Source organism: Crocuta crocuta, unplaced genomic scaffold, assembly GCF_008692635.1.
Source record: "Crocuta crocuta isolate KB4526 unplaced genomic scaffold, BGI_CrCroc_1.0 scaffold113, whole genome shotgun sequence".
NCBI classification, from domain to species: Eukaryota; Metazoa; Chordata; class Mammalia; order Carnivora; family Hyaenidae; genus Crocuta; species Crocuta crocuta.
In genome coordinates, this window is record NW_027530368.1 from 7,787,389 (window position 1) to 7,795,995 (window position 8,607).

Genomic DNA, 8,607 nt, shown 5'->3' on the forward strand with positions numbered 1-8,607 from the left:
GGTCTGCATAATTCTGAAAGATATCTTGTGTAAAATGCTTACTCTATAAACCAAATGAAATTTTATTTGGCAAGATTTAAGATTGTATTTGATAACATACAACATTCAGTTGTTTTTCTAAATCCTGTTATTCCTTAATATGCCTTTGGTATGTATCTTTTAAGTCAGAGCAATAACATACTCTTCTCTCTCTAAAGTGTTTCTCCACCCGTGTGCAGCGTTAAAATACATTTCAGACTCTTCAAAGCATTTTTATTTTCTTTCTAAAATTCCTAGGATGTTCATTCAGTGAAAGCAGTAAAAATGCTGGGCTTTTGCGCGTGCAAATTTATTGAGCTAATCAGTCTTTTTTTCACCTTAAATAAAATTTGTATATAGCTTTGGAGATTCTCAGAACAGTTCATTTATAGATATAAAAAATATAAAGAGACCATTTACATTTCATTCATGCATTAAAAATAAATTACTGGTTTGAGATTTTTTAGTTTTGTTCTATTTTTCTAAAGAATATTCAATAATTGCAAAAGGTGTAACGATAGTAACATATCTTATAGTATCATAAGTATGTAATTAAAACTTAACAGTTAAAAAAGAAAATAACGCGCAGATTCATTACTGGATACCAACAGGCTTGGCAAGATTAGTTTTACAGAAACAAGGTAAATCTCAGCTGATTTTAAGTATAAAAATTTTCAAAACAGCTTAAAAATGAATTTAGACAAATTTGTCTCTTAACCTTTAAAGATTTCCTGCCTGTTTCTGTATGTCCTTTATTACATTAATTTTTTATTTAAATTACACCATTAACTGGATATGAATTTATCAAGAATACATGTATTGATTTATAAAACAGTACCATTAATTATTATAATAGCTAGATGTAGCTGATATTACAAAGCCATTTAAAGGTTTTTAATATAACTTGGACATACATAGATAGATAGACATTATGGACAAGACTACAATTTAAACTGGCTACTAGCAGTTAATGAAATCCTTGATTTATATTCTAGTTTAGAGATTGATTATATTGTTGCTTTGTAAAACTATTTATATCATGCCATTTTTCAAAGGACGTCTCAATAAAAAAGCTAAATAAAATATTCAGTCAATTCCCAAAGCAGATTTTGTTTTCTATATTTTAAATGCTAGTGAAAATAATTGATTGCGTGTGTTCCAAGCTTTGTCATTTCCATTCCAGAGGTGGCTTTCCTGATGGGAGCCTCGTTTGCAATGCACACTTTCGCACACTCTTGATCCTTGCAGAAACAAACCCTTCTCTTTATTTCATTACCAACATCGCTCCCCACCCACCCCCCAAAACAAACCCATGTATATTTCACAAAACCCGCACATCAGGACACATAAGTCTTTTTGGCATCTTTTATGTTATGCATTTTTTTTTTTCTTAAGGTTGTGGAAAACTGGGACTTACCCCAAAGCCGCAAAGCAGGCAATCACGAAGAGTATTTGGGTAAGAATGCAATCTGAAGAGAAAAAAAGAGAAATGAGGAAGAATATAAGCAAATCACTGTAACACTTTCAAAATACTTTTCAAATGATAATTAGCCAACGAATAGATTGAAAGTTAAATTCTTTTCACATTGTACTTGGTTTGGGTCTCCTAGTCTCTTTATTTATATCACTTCCTTGCCTGGCAACATATGTTACCGATTTATTATAGTATTTTTACTGTTAGCAGACAAATCTAAAGGCTAGCTGAGAAGGCTAGCTTCATCTGATGACTTTCACAACAACTGCAAGGCATCCTTGAGGGTGAGCCAATAGGCTCTTTTGAAGCTATAATACTATTAACCATTTTGATGCCGAAATATTCCTTATAGCTAAAGTTGTTTCTCTTTTTGTAGGTGCTCTGGGCTCTGCGTATACAAAAGTTTAATGTAAATGATCTGTTTAGTAAATATTTCACTAGCCTTCTAAGCACTTTCTTCCATGTGTCCCAAGTTGCGTAAAAGCCACATGAATGCTTTGGTTTCTTTATTTTCCCTTTCTTTTACAAGACACTGAAATCTGGACACACATTTATAAGTAAACAGCTATCAAGCATCAACTTAAGTTGTCACTTCCCCCTCCCCCACGCCATTAATTTTCTGCTGTGCTACTAAAAGAAACAAATATCCTTTAGAGTTTCAATGATCGCATCTCTGATATATGTGCTGCCCAGAAAAGTAAAGTTCAAGCGAGAGAGAGATTCCTTTTGCCTAAGAATCTGAAATTACTTTCCAAATTAAAAGTGCCGTTCGTTATGGTCATTTTAATGGCTACGTGGTACTAGCCAAAGGTTTATGCCTTTTAACGTGTACACGTGAAAATGTCTGTTTTCAAATTGTATTTGTTGACCAAAGCTATTCATTTTAAAGCTGCAAAATAACAAACTTCCATCTTTGATCACCTGTGATTTACGTCAGCCCAAATTATCTAGTTACTTGAATTTAAAATCTTGACAAACAATGTCTTTCTCCACTTAAATGTCCCATGTAGCGTTCACTTCCAACTTCAGGTACATTTTATAGAATTTCTTCTGAATATGCATGGCTTAAAATTTTGGAACTTAAATCTCAAATTTTGGAAGCCAGGGTTTCTGGTCTACAAGGTTCAGCTCAGCCACTAAAATTTAATATAATTTTGGTATTAGAATTCAGGCAATAAAACCGAGATTATTCATGGCTGCACTTAGTGGTCTCACTATGCAGAAAGTGAATGTTGAGGACGTGGAATGCACCCTGCACCCCTGAGATGCAGAAGGTGCCTAAGACGTATTGTCTGTCCAAACACACCTTGCAGAGGGGACTATCTGCAACCCGTAGCCACAGCTTTCCAACATGTTTCAGAAAACACCACCAACTTGGTTTTAAGACTTTGCATGCAGAATTTGCCTTCGGAACAGGTGGTGAAGTAACCACCCATCTCACTATTCAACTAATTCCATTTTTTCTTTATTAAAAGTTTGCAGATCTTCATCACTTCTATTTCAGTACACTTGCCATAAATTTTATTTTAGTATTAACTGTAATTGTCCCAGCACAATAAGTACATTTTATATTTATTCATATATAGTTATGCAGTTTCGTTTTAGTCGAATGTCAGTTAATCTTTAAGTGGGTTTATTGTTAATACCTATTGTCAGATATTAACTGTATTTATTTCTCTTTTGTTCCCAGGAGGCATCTTTCGGTGACTATAGGTAATTTTAAGTCAGAAGCAATTATGATCAAAAGGACTTGAGCTTCAGAGAATGAGGCCAACTTTCTGGAAGCACAAACGCACAGCAATTCTGAAAGTGATTGTGTGTAGGGTTAGGAACACCCAAGTGACTCAGTGCTAGTCCTGTCATTCCATGAAGGACCCCATCCTAAAGGCACTGATTAGGACAGGTTCGTTTTAAATATTAATTTTCTCAGAAAAAAAAAAATGAATGAAGACAACACCATAGAAGGCCCTGGAGTTTTCTTCTTCGAAAAATTACATTGGAAAAAAAAAAAAGAAAAGAAAAATTACATTGAACAAAAAGGGAATCTTCAGCAGAGTTGTATCCTCGTATTTAGAAGCATGCCAACTGTGAGTGTAGCGATCCAAACTCCTTGATGCTTGTTTCTCTTCTAGACGAGGTCCTCCACTCCATGACACAGTGCCCTTAGTAGAGGACATGGGCCTGGACTTTTCCTTCTCCGCTCCTCTTAATCTGCCCCATCCACCCATCACATCCTCTCTCTTTCCGCCACCTTAAAACAGGTGCTTTTTAAAAACCTGAATTTAAAGATAAAGGTTCCTCTGGCTTCCTGACTGGGGTTCTGTCATTATCATTCTGTAATATATCTAAATGGCCCCTTCCAGCAACTGCTCCAAGGCTAAGCTGGGATCCCCACTTCTCTGTTGTTCTCTCACCTCTACCCCGACCCCTAAGGGCCACCCCCCTGCTTTCTGTTTTGTCCATCACCTCAGTTCTTTTCCCCTGTTTCTGACCTGCACTTTTTCTGGATCAGACGCAGGCAGGTTGAGAGGTAATGAGAACCAGATGGACATAGCGCAGAAATTGCCCAAATGGGTATGAGAATGTGGGGAGCTGTCAGGCATGGAGAGAAGCTGGAATTTTTCAGCAATAAAATGGGATTTATCGCCACTCTACCACAGTCATTGCCGACAACCGTTTACCTTGACAGAAACCCCATTCCAATAGGCCACGCTGATGCAGATTCTTTTTTCCCAAAGAGTGATGATTGGTATTTGTTCTAAGGCTCAAATGGCCTGCACTAAAGGTGAAGCATTAGGCCAAAGTCCTGTATTCCCCACTGAGGCAAATGAACCTGCTAAAATAAGTTCCTTCCACAATGGCTGTGTAATTGAAACCAGAAAGTGAGAGAATTTGATAAATTGCTTGACCCTGAAGGAATGTTAAGGTCATAAATTTTCATTGCATTTTTTCTCTCTCTTTTTTTTTATTTTTATATATTGATTATATTTAGTATTTGCTTCAAAATTCAACAAGCTTACAGATCATCAGTTGTGGCCCCAGGGGAGAGCACAGTAAATCATCAATTAAGAGGCCAGGGGCCATTCTCCCCTTATCTTCCAAAGAGGACTGTAGGCTCCTCAGCATCCCAAGGACAGTCATGGAGGTGTCTTACGTCTCAGAATTATTCCAACTCTGCACGCAATTTGTCCTGGCATGGACAAAGTCAAATCCACAGGAAAGATTTTTCTCAGAGGGTGCTGCTCCACTTCTATCATTTAAGAATGATGAACTGTTACGAGGCTGGCAATCCATTTACAGCGATCACACCCACATACCTTTTCCCCCTGGAACCTACAAGTAAGAACAATTGTATCTTAGCTAAAAAAGGCGATCCTCCTTTTTAGGTAAACTGAAAGTGTGCCTGCGTGTGCATGTGCTCGAAAGCACCCGCGCTTCGGAATGCTGGTTTTGGCAAGTCTGCTTTGAGATCTTTCAAACTTACTTTTTAAAAATCTGGATTATCTTAATGTGGAAATAAAACATAGGTCATAAAACAGCCCAAACCCCCATATTACATAACGTAAAATGGACTGCAATACTAAAGTCATCACTTAGTAGCGAATTTCTACACAAGATCTTGCTTGAAGGCTTGACCCGTTTTATCTAAAAGTGGATAAACTAAGCTTGTCAGCATTCCAATTTAGTGTATTTTCTACCGATTGCTTGTAGTGATATATTATGAAGAGTGTGGATGTTTTACCACTCTACCAGGTTAAATGACTTCTTGATAGCCAAAACTCCTTATCCTTGAGAACTTTAAAGAATAACCTAACTCCTTTGTATATGTGTACTTGGCTTGTTCTCACTGTTAAGTAAGTAAAATCTGAAGTATTTGATCACTAATGCATAACTTTTCTGTTCAGATTTTTCAGAATTCAAGAATTCATCCCAAACTGGGATACAGAGTGTAATTTCTGAGTGACCACTGGGACAATTTCTATAACTTAGGAAAGAGTCATGCTGATTTATTTTCAACTATTAAAGATCAGTTTACAGATTGAAACCAATACTAGCTCTAAGATGTGTAGGTATTAAATAAGCGCATGTACTTTTCTTTAAAACCAGCCAAACTGTATAAGAAAGAGATAATTTAGGTTGCATTCCTTAAAGTATTATCAAGAGGGGGTGAGGTTAAATAATTTCCAGTCCTATACCTACTGTCTTTTGTTCAGAAGTAATTAACAATATTTATTAAGAGTATTTCTATCTTAAAAAATTTTTGGCCAAGTAAGGGAATGGGAAAGAGAGTCCATAAAAGAAATCAATTCAAATCCTTGTTATTCCAAAATATAAAAATCAGGGAATCTGTGAGTGATACAAAGTAGTAAGGAATAAGTAGGACTAGGGCTGTATAAAATCTTAGAATCTGGCTCTAAAGTACAGGGAAGAAGACAATTTTCTTACGTTAGTGCTTATAGGTATATAAATATTCTAATAAGAATTCAGCAAGGATGCATCTTCATCTTACAGAGGGGAGCTCATGATATACACATGATCTACTTTTAATCTAGTGGCTTTGTCCACGTTAAAAGCGTGACTTCCTTCCTCTGCACTTAAAAATTGTGTTGCCAGGCTGTTTCAGAAAAACAAAAAATAAATAAATATATGCATATGTATGTATACATACATACATGTAAGTATAAATAAAATATGAACAGGAAATGGCTTCAATCACTAATATTTTTGCAAACTAATGTTCAGCTGATGCACCTCAATTTTATGTTGCATCACATTAGTGTCATAATGGTAATGACTAGCCTTTATTCACTAACAGTTTGAGTCAGCACTTTGAGACATTTTCAAATTAGGTCATACTGCACATTTGTGGCTGATACAAAGGTTGATTAAGAGAGCTGCACAATTTTAAAGTGATGTGGTGTGAGTTGAATTAAGTTCTCTCTGATAGTTACGGGAAATGTGAGCCACCATAACTAAGCAGAAATAATGTATGGGCTATAGGGGGAGAATATATTTCCACAGAGTGCTTGAAGTCATACTCATTTACAATTTCACAAAGTCCTCTGTCTGTTATGGAAGAATTCTATCATGGGGCCTAGAAACAAGCAATGAATTATAATAAGGACACTGGAGGCCTGGTCCTCAGTCCTGTTGCAGTGAAAGTCAGTTTTTGCCTTTATGTCCCTTTTGATCGTCTCAATAAAGAGCTTTCCCCCCCCTTTCTAGACACTGACTACTGCTTTTCTGAAGTCAGAAATGATCCTGTGTCACAACCAAACCATTTACCCGTAATGTGATGATGCTGAGGTCTGGCCACATTGCTATGCAAGCTGGACCTGAAGAGAGAAAAAAAGAAAAGAAGGGAAAGGGTCAAGTTAAAGTGATATTATCATGACAGACCGACAACCTCACCTAAAACACGTAGGCACAGGACTGCCTTTAACTCACCAGCACTGCCAATGAATTGTAAAAATGGCTCCTGAAAGGCAGAGCGTCTTTTCAATTGGGTTTAAGAGGAACAAAAAAAAAGCTGAAATTCTTACTCACTGGCTTGCTCAGAAAGGGCAAAGATAGTTGTTTTTCACTCCCTATTGCCCTCTCTGTAGCAGAAAGAAGCCATAGAATACTTTCTAGATAATGCATATATATGTATATATATGCAAATATATATATTTTATCGCAAACGTGGCCTTAGAAGCCAAGGAGCCTGGAGAAAAACTGAAATGGTGAATGGCACTGAACCAAAAGTGCCTTCCTTGGCTGAGCAGGCTTTGGTCCTAAGGACACAAAAGGAGTTCCCTACGGTTTCTCTTGCACATACACCTGGCTTTCTTTGCATCGGCATCCTGAAACACAATGTGATCCAAACACATTGTGTTTCAGTTTCTGTTGTGCTTTTTCAAATTTCAACTCCCCATGTAGACCTTTCTGTGCTCCTGGATTCAGTCCCTGTCAGGAGGGACATATGGGATGTGCTGCCCTGCCCCCTTCAGACCCCTTACCTCCAGTTTCTTCTCAGTTTTTTTTGAAATTCCATCTGAGCTTTTCATGAAGTTTGGACTGAACTTGTTTTCTCCGGGAGAAGGCATGGGCAAAGTAAGAGGACAGGGCCCCACTAAAAAACAAAAACAAAACAAAACAAAAACAGAAAACAGTATACATGATTTAAAAAAATTAATGCACCTGACTAGGAACATAACATTGTAATAGCCACAACCATTCTCAATATTTATAAATATGTTTATATTCCAGGCTCCTAAAGATTTTCACAAGAATAAAAGGCAAACTGTCTTCAGATCTTGGGAGGGATATAAACAAGAACTCTTGGGCGCCTGGGTGGCTTAGTCGGTTAAGCGTCCGACTTTCCGACTTTCGCTTGGGTCATGATCTCGCGGTTTGTGGGTTCGAGCCCCGCGTCGGGCTCTGTGCTGACTGCCAGCTCGGAGCCTGGAGCCTGTTTCAGTCTGTGACTCCCTCTCTCTCTGACCCTCCCCTGCTCACGCTGTCTCTCTCTCCTGGAAATAAATAAAACATTAAAAAAAAAATTTAAAAAAAAAAAAAAAAAAAAAAAAAGAACTCTTTGGAAGGAAGAGAGGGAAGGAAAGGAAGAGGAAAAACACAGGGAAGGAAGGAGGAGAAAGGAAGATGGATTTCAGCTCTTTCACTCTGTCCCGGCAAAGACCTGCTCCCGAGGTGTCTATGCCTGTTCACTGGTTTCTATCCTTCAGTTGTGAAAGTTACAACCCATGTGAGTGATAGGCAGGGATCCATGCTGCCTTCAATTCTGCTGTCATGAATTTCTTGTTTCTTGAATGTTTATTTATTTATTTTGAGAGAGAGAGAGAGAGAGCAGGGGGAGGGCAGAGAGAGAGGGAGAGGGGGAGAGAGAGAGAGAGAGAGAACCCTAAATAGGCTCTGCACTCTCAGCACAGAGCTTGATCCCACGAACCACGAGATCATGACGTGAGCCAAAGTCAAGAGTGGGACACTCAATGGACTGACCCACCCCTCAGGTTACTGCACATAACCAGTATTTCTAATGAGCTGTAACTTATTTGGATAACTCCTTGTTCTTGCTGAACTACAAAGGCTGCTCTGCCCAGACCTGATGATTG